The sequence below is a fragment of the Heloderma suspectum genome, chromosome 4, assembly GCF_057233095.1.
Source record: "Heloderma suspectum isolate Gila_16-S chromosome 4, 16-S_ref, whole genome shotgun sequence".
NCBI classification, from domain to species: domain Eukaryota; kingdom Metazoa; phylum Chordata; class Lepidosauria; order Squamata; family Helodermatidae; genus Heloderma; species Heloderma suspectum.
In genome coordinates, this window is record NC_139461.1 from 217,361,918 (window position 1) to 217,374,777 (window position 12,860).

At 40.7% G+C, this 12,860-nt stretch overlaps 1 protein-coding gene across 2 annotated transcripts in view; it reads right to left on the reverse strand.

Moving 5' to 3' along the window:
• PDE4B (phosphodiesterase 4B) overlaps positions 1-12,860 on the reverse strand; it is a 352,041-nt gene that overhangs the window by 325,089 nt on the left and 14,092 nt on the right. The window lies entirely within an intron of this gene.

Genomic DNA, 12,860 nt, shown 5'->3' on the forward strand with positions numbered 1-12,860 from the left:
TCAGGTAATGACTGATTCCTTTTTTTTAAGTCAGGTAATGACTGATTCCCCTTCATGGATCACTGCCTTGTTGTGGCGAAGGGGCTTGCGTAACTCAGTGAAGCCATAAGCTATGCCGTGCAGGGCCACCCAAGACGGACAGGTCATGGCAGAGAGTTCTGACAAAATGTGGTCCACTGGAGAAGGAAATGGCAACCCACTCCAGTATTCTTGCCAAGAAAACCCCATGGAACGTATCACAAGGCTAAAAGAGATGATGCCGGAAGATGAGCCCCTCAGGTCGGAAGGTGTCCAATATGCTACTGGGGAAGAGCAGAGGGTATTTCCAAGTAGTGCCAGAAAGAGTGAAGCGGCTGGGCCAAACCCGACAGGACACTCAGCTGTGGATGTGTCTGGTGGTGAAAAGAAAATCCGATGCTGTAAAGAACAATATTGTTTAGGAACCTGGAATGTCAGATCAATGAATCAAGGTAAGCTGGAGGTGGTCAAACATGAGATGGCAAGATTGAACATAGACATCTTGGGAATCAGCGAACTAAAATGGACAGGCATGGGCGAATTTAATTCAGGTGACCATCATATCTACTATTGTGGGCAAGAATCCCTTAGAAGAAATGGAGTAGCACTCATAGTCAACAGAAGGGTGGGAAAAGCAGTACTGGGGTACAATCTTAAAAATGATAGAATGATCTCAGTATGAATCCAAGGCAAACCATTCAACATCACAGTAATTCAAGTCTATGCCCCAAGCACTGAGGCCGAAGAAGCTGAGGTTGATCGGTTCTATGAAGACCTACAACACCTTCTAGAACTAACACCAAAAAAAGATGTCCTCTTCATCATAGGGGATTGGAATGCTAAAGTAGGAAGTCAAGAAATCACCAGGATAACAGGCAGGCATGGCCTTGGTGTACAAAATGAAGCAGGACAAAAGCTAATAGAGTTTTGCCAAGAGAACATGCTGATCATAGCAAACACTCTTTTCCAATAGCACAAGAGGCGACTCTACACATGGACATCACCAGATGGTCAATATCGAAATCAGATTGATTATGTCCTTTGCAGCCAAAGATGGAGAAGCTCCATACAGTCAGTAAAAACAAGACCTGGAGCTGACTGTGGCTCAGATCATGAGCTGCTTCTTGCAAAATTTCGGCTTAAATTGAAGAACGTCGGGAAAACCACTAAACCGTTCAGGTATGACCTAAATCTTATCCCTGATGAATATACAGTGGAGGTGAGGAATAGATTTCAGGGATTAGACCTGATAGACAGAGTGCCTGAGGAACTATGGACGGAGGTCCGTAACATTGTTCAGGAGGCAGCAACGAAATCCATCCCAAAGAAAAAGAAATGCAAGAAAGCAAAGTGGCTGTCTGATGAGGCTTTACAAGTAGCTCACGAAAGAAGGGAAGCGAAAAGCAAGGGAGAAAGGGGAAGATATACCCAACTGAATGCAGAGTTCCAGAGAATAGCAAGGAGAGACAAGAAGGCCTTCTTAAATGAACAATGCAAAGAAATCGAGGAAAACAACAGAATGGGAAAGACTAGAGATCTCTTCAAGAAAATTGGAGATCTCAAGGGAACGTTTTGTACAAAGACGGGCATGATCAAGGACAAAGAAGGCAGGGACCTAACAGAAGCAGATGAGATTAAGAAGAGGTGGAAAGAATACACAGAAGAACTATACAGGAAAGATCTGAATGTCCCTGATAGCAATGATAGTGCGGTCACTGAACTTGAGCCGGACATCCTAGAGAGTGAAGTCAAGTGGGCCTTAGGAAGCATTAGTAACAACAAAGCTAGCGGAGATGACAGTATTCCAGCCGAACTATTTAAAATCCTAAAAGATGATGCTGTTAAAGTGCTGCATTCAATATGCCAACAAATCTGGAACACTCAACAGTGGCCACAAGACTGGAAAAGGTCAGTTTACATTCCAATGCCAAAGAAGGGCAACGCCAAAGAGTGTTCAAACTACCGCACAATTGCGCTCATTTCACATGCCAGCAAGGTGATGCTCAAAATCCTACAAGCTAGGCTTCAGCAGTATGCGAACCGAGAACTACCGGAAGTACAAGCTGGGTTTCGAAGAGGCAGAGGAACTAGAGATCAAATCGCCAACATTCGCTGCATCATGGAGAAAGCAAGAGAATTCCAGAAAAACGTCTATTTCTGCTTCATTGACTACGCTAAAGCCTTTGATTGTGTGGATCACAACAAACTGTGGCAAATTCTGAAAGTGATGGGAGTACCAGACCACCTTACCTGTCTCCTGAGAAACCTGTACGAGGGTCAAGAAGCAACAGTAAGAACCAGACATGGAACAACCGATTGGTTCAAAATTGGGAAAGGAGTACGACAAGGCTGCATATTGTCACCCTGCTTATTTAACTTATATGCAGAGTACATCATGAGAAACGCCAGATTGGATGAATCACAGGTCGGAATTAAGATTGCTGGGAGAATTATCAACAACCTCCGATATGCAGACGATACCACCCTAATGGCAGAAAACGAAGAGGATCTAAAGAGCCTCTTGTTGAGGGTGAAAAAGGAGAGTGCAAAAGCTGGTTTGAAAGTCAACATTAAAAAAACTAAGATCATGGCATCTGGCCCCATCACTTCCTGGCATATAGAAGGGGAAGAAATGGAAGCAGTGACAGATTTTACTTTCTTGGGCTCCAAGATCACCGCAGACGGTGACTGTAGCCATGAAATTAAAAGACGCTTGCTCCTTGGGAGGAAAGCTATGGCCAACCTAGACAGCATAGTAAGAAGCAGAGACATCACCTTGCCGACAAAGGTCCGTCTAATCAAAGCTATGGTTTTCCCAGTAGTAATGTATGGCTGTGAGAGCTGGACTATAAGGAAGGCTGAGCGCCGAAGAATTGAGGCTTTCGAACTGTGGTGCTGGAGAAGACTCTTACGAGTCCCCTGGACTGCAAGGAGGTCAAATCAGTCCATCCTAAAGGAAATCAACCCTGAGTGCTCCTTGGAAGGACAGATAACGAAGCTGAAGCTCCAATATTTTGGCCACCTAATGCGAAGAGAAAACTCCCTGGAAAAGACCCTGATGCTGGGAAAGACTGAGGGCAAGAGGAGAAGGGGACGGCGGAGGATGAGATGGCTAGATAGCATCACGGATGCAATGAATATGAACTTGAGCATGCTCCGGGAGAGAGCGCAGGACAGGAAGGCCTGGCGTGCTATGGTCCATGGGGTCACGAAGAGTCGGACACGACTGAACGACTGAACAACAACAACAACAATGACTGATTCCTTTAAAGGAAGCATTACTGAATACAAATAGTTCCAGTATTTAAAATTGTAACATTTAAGATGTTTAATACCGAGTATGAAAGAGAGAGAGAGAATGAGAGAACACACCATAAAGCATACTTAATATAATTGTGGCTGGTGTTTTCTCAATAAGAACTTCCGCAACGAATGAATCTAGTTAGTTTAGAATATTTATCAAGGAATATTTAACAGTCTGCTCTATTATTCATAATGGGTAATCACAGTTGGCAGCATGTGATGTGGGCTGTTTTAGGGATTCTCTTCTGAAGTGCAGAGATGTATATTTTACTAAAGAATTCAAAACCCAAGCAAGTTCTCCACAGACTAAAATGTATATGCAGACACACTTCAATAACTGGAGATTCCAACATAGCACTGGGGGGAAAGTGCAAACAGCTTTAGGTACACTGATTTGTCTATTTTGAATGTTGTTTCTATCCTTAACCTGACCATTCTAAGCAATGCTCCAGAGACTGTCATCCAATAATGGGCATCTCTACACCAGCCTAAAATCCTGGATTTAAAATGGGGCTTTCTGCTTCTGTTTTAAATGCAGGATCACAACGACTCCCTTTTTCACGTGCTTCCTTTTCCCCCCTCCACCCCTCGTTCTCCCCATATTTGAGTCTTCCATTAGCTTTCATTTATCTCGCTCCTCATCTTGCCGCTTTTACTCTTTTCATGGAGGAAACTGAAGCGGAACACAACGGGGTAATTTGATAGCTCATTATCTTCAATCTATTTAAAAACAGAACAAAGGGCATTTAGTGCAGGAGTCGCCTTGAATGATCACAGCATCATGTAAAGAGCCCACAAACTTCCGTGAAGGAGCAATCTCAATCACAGGATAAAAGCTCAATGTGAAGGTGTATGACAAATGAAACACCCACTTTGGCGGATGCATATCCATTAGGAATCTAATGTACAACCATTGGTTTCAGTTTATTTTCTACCTGCCACTGAACAGCTCTCAGATGTTAGCAGTTTTTGATCACTTCAACCATATGTAGGTTTAAACCAGTATACTAGAAGAAATAATTATCCATAAACCCTAAAGATCCAATACTCCACTGTGGTGCAGTAGGGTTTGTTGGGGTAAGTCTTCAGCTGTTGGCCTTTACAAAATAGAACTTATATATTGATGGGCAGTTCAGTCCAGGTAGCCAGAGGAAAGGACAATGTCTATAAGATGTATTTTATAAGATCAAACTCTGCTGGCACAGCACATTAAGTTACAAACAACTTTTCTTGAGGTGGAACAGAGTGTTATCTGAAGTTAGCTTCAGCTGTACAAATTCCAGGTTATAGAAGGAACAGAAAGAGCACAGAACTTCAATGTACCTACAGGTCATCTGTAATGTAAGACAGCCATCCCCAACCTGGTGCCCTTTAGATGTTTTGGACAACAATTCCAGAACCCCTGACCATTGGCTATGCTGGCTGGAGCTGATGCGAGTTGAAGTCCAAAACATCTGGATGACACCAGGATGGGGACATCTGGCTGACCTACTTGCTAGACTTGGCACTGATCCCATTTGCTAATTAGTGACCATGATTGCTATCCTTGAACATCGTTTGCTTACTGCCTTACCTTATATATATAACTGAGAAACAGAGTAATTTTTTTCCCTTGCAACACACTGGGAGGATTTATTTCAAGAGTTTCTGCCTCAGAGTTTCTATCTCTGATTGATCAACTGTTGAGGGTGGGGGTGGGGGATCCACTATTTCAAAGCTGCTTAAGGCAATCTTGTTACCCCACAGGCATGCATGCATACCAAATGAGATGATGGGGAAGGGGTACTGATTTTTAGGCAATTTCTAAGATCTCTCTCAGAAATCTTAAGACTTCTTCAAGCACTAAATTATGCTGGCTGGGGCTGATGTAACCCATGGCACAAAGGAATAGAGCCTCCCTACAGATATTCCTTTTGGGAATGGGATGAAAAGGAGAAGGAAAGGCTAATGGTTACCCTGACCTTGGCTGGTTAATAATAAGTTTGCAAAAATGTTACATCCCTAAGGATGTAACATTTAAGGAAGGAGAAGCAGTATAACTTTCTGTTTAATTCTGTCTTATCTAGTTCAAATCCATAAGAGTGCAATGTAGAAATGTATTTCAACATCACCATCTCATCCATAGCCTTACATGTCTAAGCGTTGTGTGTCTTAAAATCCGTAAAACCCATGTTACAAGACTGCATGTTACAAGAAGATGACTGGGAGTTTCAAACTAGCAAGTGTACATCTACAAGGATTCCACACTTGTAAAGATGGAAAATAGATGCATATGCATGGATATGCATAGACTTAGAACCAAATTATTTACATTTTTAGAAGAGTGTACTTTATTCTGTCAAAAAATCAATAAAAGGTTTCCAATTTTAATAAAATATATTGTAATTTTGTTTTCCTTCTTTTAATCTAACAAAGTTAGTTAACTTGACCATTACTGCATATTCGTACAGTTTAGCTTCCTGTTCTAAAACAGTGGGAATAGACATTTTCCATAATTTGGCATAGCATGGTTTTACAGCTATGAGATCGATTCTCACTGATGTATTGGTAAAGCCTTAACTGACAGCATATGCCACTGAAAGTGGTCAGCAAAATACAATCCCAGACAAGTCAAGCGACAGTATATTAATTTAAACTGATATAACCCCATTCTAAACAGTAGATTAGTCATTCTAATCAAAAGTGCTCCGCTTAAACTGGTTTTTGGATGAAACTACTATTTATTAAATCAACTTCCTTATATATGTACTACATGTTCTAGGTTCATACCAATTAAATCCCTAGAAAACAATAATTTGGTTCAAATTTATGGATGTTACTATAAAATCTTTGCCCTGTCTAAATTGGGAGAAAGTTCCAGCTCAAGACTTTTTATTTCCTTCAAATTCTTGTTTTTACATCCTAAATATGGTCACTATTATTTTAGGATTTTGTGGGCTGAATTTCAACATTGGAACTTTTCAGCTGCCTCAAATTCTCTTGCTAATTGGTGCTGCTGATGCAGCAATCCCAGTTTTAGATACATTTCAAGCTGTCCCACTTTACTTTAGCTGGGGGTACATAATATATTATAATTCTATTATAGTTATCTTTATGTGCTAGCAGCCACCTGCATCCTGAGCCTTTCATGTTTTCAGATAAATCCATAGTTATTTTCTGCATTGTCAATGAGCCTAATGCACATCCAAACAGAAAAGTTCATTGCTAATGAAGAAATAGCTGCTTTTATCCAAACAAACAGAAACTAATAGGAGATGAAATTCCAATTTAAACCCCCCTCCCCCCGGACATTTATATTTATAACATCTATTCCTGTTTTAAAACCACAACCTATAGTAAATAATCCCACAGGTTTGTCTTCTGATTCTGTAAGAGTGTTAAACTCACTATAAAGCATAATAATTGTACAGTGCTTACACAGCCACCATAAACAGAGAATATTCCTGCTGAGCTGAAGATCCAAGATATTCAGAATCTGTGGCAGCAACAGATGAAAGCTAAATATAGACAGCCAAAACACTTCTCTGGATATTTTCAGTTAAAATTCCTTTACTGATAACCACAGACAGTACAAATTAACTCTTTGGCGATCTGTCTCTTAATAAACAGTACCTGCAAAATGTATTAGATTTAAACAGAACTACCTATCTGTAATTCCTATGGCTGCAAACCAGCATTTAGGTTAGTGTAATTTAGTTATGCAACTATACATAAAGAACTGTATATCCTATCCTTATTGGTTTACATTAAATATTCTTGTGAGCTCTATGCACTTCAGAAAAGAATCCTTAAAGCCTCTGACAAACACAGCTATCGCTCTGCCTGATGACACGACTGAACCTACAAAGCTGAGGCCCCATCAACATGGGGCTTTTACTCCAGTTCTACTCCACCCCCAAATCAATAGTGTCAGATGATGCACGCTGCTCTCCGTAGCTAGCCTGGCATTTTTTGCCCTAAATCTGGGTTTTTTTCAAACTCTTCTTGTGTCAGATTTTCCTGTCACAGCAGCTTCAGTGCTGTTCAGTAGCCTGTGTAACCTCAGCTGGCTTCAGCATGGCCTGGGGGAAGCAGTGCTGATTGGCGAAAGGAAAAGTAGCGTGGGGTGGAGGGAGGACAGAGGGGTAAACATGTCTACCCAGAAGTAACTCATTGCCTTCAGTTCCACTTTGCCAGCCCTGGGGCCAATCTGAATGGAAACGCTTTGTGACACAATTTGGGCAAAACCCGCATTTTCACAGAAGTGAATTAGCTCTCTCCATGGTACACACAGCACTGTATTCCCCCACTTTTGCAGTGTATACAGGAACTGAAGCCACATTAGTTGGGGTGGGGTGGGCGAGTCCCGCCACAAGTAGAAGTTAACATCAGTAATTGCGTAGCTTCACAGCAGCCAATGAGCGGAAGCTTGCTCTCCCTCCTTCGCATGTTCAACGAAGTGCAATAGAGGACTTGCTTATGAGTAGACATTCATGACAAACCCCACATAGCCACATATCCTCACACATTTATGAGGCGGGCAGGCAAGGAGGCAGCCACTGCCGCCCAGAGACTGAGCAGAATGAGCAGGAGTGCAAGAGGTGCTGAAAGCAAAGAGCATGGAGCCAGCAAGGAGGGAGAGTGACCAGCATGTCTTTGATGTATATTAACTGCCCCACCACCACAAACAAACAAGGGCTCAATGAAGTCCTTCTGAGTACATGTTTATGAAAATCATCCACCCTGCCGATCACCCTTCCTTAGCTGCACAGCTTCGAATCAACAGGCATCCACCATTTCTCAGCTGTGCTCCTTCACAGCTGCACAATTTCAAAACAGAAGGGCTAGCTCCCCCCACCCCCACTCCCAAGCCCAATGACTATTTAAAGTAAGAGGCGGCGACTGAGCCAGCGTTTCTCAGCTGTGCTCCTTTGTAGCTGTGCTCTGGATGTTCCTGCTGCTTCTGGAGGGCCTGTGGTGGCTGCAGAAATGTACCTAGCCATTCTGGAAATCAGGTGTTTTCAATTTCTCCAAGGCAGAACTCACCATATCCTACTTTCTCATTCTGGTGCAGTTCTTAAGGTTCAAACAGAGACAAAATGGTGACTGGTGATCAATCTTTCCCCCTGGGCTCTGGACGTTCCTGTTGCTTCGTAGTAAAGAATCCACACAATGGTTTGAGCTTCCAGATTTACAACTGGTAAACCATAGTTTATAGCTACTTGTCTGCTTTTGTTTCCCACTGTATAACATTATGTCAGAATACAACCACTATGTCTGAACTCAGGCATTGCTAAAGTCAACAGTGGCTGGGGATACAGTTTTACTGGGCAATAACGTCAAACCTTTAAAAAAACAAACAAAAAAAACCTACCTCCCAGCTCATCTGTAAAATGGCTGCATGCTCTGCTGACTTAATTTAGAGGGGGCAAGCCATACTTGGCCACAGCTGCTTTTTACAGCATATGATATGCAGCTTAGCCCTCTGCCACAATAACATGGGTAGGCTGAGGCTGCTTTTCGTGTTACATTTTTCTTTTCTTTAATTAAGTGCCCCCCTTTTCCTATTTGGTGGGAAACATGTTGGAAAAAGGAGCTTTTCTCTGCTTCTCTTATGGAGACTTATCATCAGCGTACCTAGGGACTGTCCAAAATGCAGTTTATTATGTAATGTGCATAGATATACAACAAGAACTTCTAGAATGTGTATAAGAGCAGTGCATGGTTATTTTTTTAACATATTTCATATTCTAATTTGAAGACAGGTAGATTGTTCAATTTCAAATTGCTGTGCTACAGAATGTGAGAAATGAAACATACTAAATTGAGAATTGTGGTTCTCCCCTATAGGGAGAGGATTTTATGTTCTTTCTCTCTCTCCATTTTTCCCTTCCTTCCTTCCTTCCTTCCTTCCTGTCACTTTGGCTCAAACTGTGGCATGCGTTTTTAATTTTTTTATATCATACTTTGCACAGCCACTTATGAACGATAACGTAGAAAATGCAAAAGCCTGCATTGCAAGCCAGCACAAAATGTTGAACAACTGGCCAACAACCTGCCCAAACCTTTGAGGCACAGCTGCTAAATTTAACTCATTTATTTCCTGCCTTGCATTATTAAATTCAAGTTCTCTCATGTCCAAGAAAATAATTCCTGTTTTGCTCTGTCAACTTTGCAAAAAGCAGAGTCATGACAAGGAATTTATCACAAATATTTATTCAGAAGCCTTTCACAGTAGAAATAAGTTCTTGCAGTGAGCTAAATAGCTGTACACGTAACCAGAAGGCACACAACCTTCTCCTTCAATAAGCACTCGTTTTCAATTTTGTTGAAACGTTTCTGTTTCCATAGTTCAGTGGACATGCCCACCAGATTTTTTAAAATGCTCAAATGACAAGACACCTGTCATAGTAGCTAATGTGATGGGAGTGCTGTGTCTTGTTTTCAGTATGTAGTAAGCTCTGTTATGAAAACCAATAAGGTTCGTAAATGTTTTGGACAAAATTTCATAGTAATCTCCACAAAAAAGAACAAGCACACAGAAATATCACTTCCTAGATTAAGTTTTAAAGTCTATATCCAGCACTAAAACAATTCAACATTCACGACATCTAGCTGGTTGCCAAGGAAACTTGTGTTAATCATAGTAATTCTCTTTTCCAAACTAAGCTATCATTTATATTGTCCAGAAACAGTAGATTGTAATTAAAAACTATTTTCCTATAGAGTACATTAGATGTTACGAACAGCACATGGTCTTTTTTATCTTTTTTTTTTAATGTCAACTTGCTCTAAAGAAAAACATGGCACTAAAGGGCAAGGTGTGTGCACAAGAAAAATTATTAAGCTTCTGTATTTTCATAATCCTCACCAAACCAACATGGATCTAAATGGAAATATTATAAAATTAATATTAACAATATTACGAGAGTATTGTAATACTAGAGGATTATTTTACAGTATTTAAAGATCTATAATAATCTATCCTTTGAAATTATAATCACAAATAAATTAGGAATTAACATGCCAGCACATACACACAGTCCACACCCCTGGCTTGTATAACATTATATTCCTTCAGTTTACAGTCTTCAAATGTTGGTATGTGGCTGACATAAACTCTCCAATTTGTTCTTTATGCTTCAGAATTGTAATTAATTTTATGCTCATTGTAACTCATTCCTTTAAGTAATGCTTCTTCTGAATTATGTTTGTTGTCTTAGATTTTGATTAAGGATTGGGGGCAGTGAGGAAGCTGTCACAGACAGCTGTTTAAACGCAGGGCATGTCTTGTCTGCTCATGACAATTCATACCAAAGTAATTAGCCAAGACTTGCCTGTGCTCATTTCCCATATTCAATACTCCATTACAATCCAGGGGGGGAAAGTAGGGATAAAAATAGAAAGTTGGAGTCATTGATTTCTTCCACAGGCAGCCCTGAATTTTATCTGGACAACTGCTATAGCTATACTGGAGATCCTTGAACTGCAGGCTTCATCTTAACAAAAATCTATTGGGGAGCTTCAATGACAGAAGGCAGGAGCCTGTGGGTCTGAAGTAGCGGGTAACCTGTTCTATGTTTTACTCCTAAAATGTAAAAGCAAACCTTCACCTGGGTCTCTCAGAGCCCTGGCATTAGAGCAGTCTAGTCCAGTCTCATGAATGGGTAGGTAGTCCTTTATCATCTTGGTTGTCTGAATTAATTGGTTTTTACCATAATATAATTGGTTTCCACTACATCAGTACTCATTAAGAAGGTAAACATGTGAACTTTTCTTTATTGGGAAGAGTTTCAGTTCTAACCATGGCATAAAATAATCTTGAAACATGGTGGTAGTTCAGATGAGGCACCAACTGGGTGCAGGCTAGGAACTGTGGAAGAATGAACTCGACCCTGTTCACCCAGCTGGTGTCGGACATCTATGTGTTAGCTTGTAAATTCTGCATAGGAGTTCCATGCATGGACTGAAATACATGTTGGGCCCGAAATACATGTTATCATTAGCTCTTAATCTTGGGAATTATTGCGCAGATAGGTTGTAGACATTTGAGTCCTTGCACACTAGACCTCTGTGAATTTTATGGTCAATGCAAGGGTGTTTGGGGCCCTGGAGGCAGGAATCAGCATGCAGAAGCACCAGGCTTATTCCTGTCGGATTTTTCTCTGAAGCACCCCACAGAATTTACATTTACCCCTTACAGGTAGTTCCTTGTTCTACTGTAGCTTAGGACTCAAAGATCTTTGTTGTTTATTATTCTGCTTATTACCTAAACAATAATATATTACAATCCACTGAAAATGAAAATGTGTTATAAAAAAGAATGCAACATTTTATATATAACAGAACTAAAATGGTTACTGCATATCCAAAACATCTTCTAACTTTAATTAAAAGGAACCTTGGATAGGACCAGAATGCTAGATAAGGCCCTTAAACGGTGTGTGTAGAAACTTTTAGAAGAGTAGTTTTGACATTTTGTTTTCACGGAATCCTTTACACATCCACTTATGTCCCACAGAAACCCAATACATTGTAACTGAAATGGAACAGTAGAGCATGTCCCACACACAGTTTATGCAGAGTTCTGGCCAGGTCTCCCAATGTGAGACCCATTGCCCCATGTGAGAGCGTGCTCAAGATTGCACCAGAAACTCCTCTGAAAAAGCAAACTGCTGTCTTTTAGAGAAACTTGTCTGCCACCATTGATCTTTTCAACACAGAACCTTGATAAGCTTCTAAAGGACCCTGACCAGAGTGCCCTCAGCACAAAGCCTGAAAACTACTGTCTTTGAGAGTCATGTGCCACTTCCTTTGAGTGATGAACCATGAGAACCCAAGGTTTCTGAAATACATTGATCTTACATTTTTAGAAATGCAGCAATTTTTTTATTGTTATATCTGTTTTAATGCAATGCAAACAAAACTAGGAGTAACCTCAAGCTGCTACTTTGGTGCTTGATCATGTACTATCATAATGATAACTGAGACGGAATCAGTTGATAATCATGTTGTCTTAAAAGCAAGTGTTAAGTTTCAGTTTATTGCCTTGATCATAGGTAATAACAAGTAAAAACCAAAAAACAACTTCGTAAATAAACAGAGTCCTTGCACAATATACTATGGTGCTGTTGAAAGCCCTGTTATTACTACCATGTATCTTGAAAACATGGGCCCTCTTGGAATTCATGGGGAAGCAAAAATAAATTCACCTAATAGCTTGCAGTATCATCCATCAATCTGCAGGTGAGCAAACAAACACAAATTCCAGTCTCTCACATACAGAGAGTGAGAGTTCATAATTCTCCTTCTGACTCACCCAATGACAAAACGTGCACTCATGTTCACAGAAGAGCTCCCTTAGCAAACAATTACATACTTTCCAATGGGGGTTCATTTCACACAGTAAAAACATAGAATAATGACAAAGAACAAGAAAAGTTTGAACTATGGCGCAACCCAGTTATTTCAGTTCTAGGAAAGAGATGCTGCTCCATTCACATTGTTGACTCTTATAAGCAATACACAAACCGGGATCCCCAACCTTTTTGGACTCATGG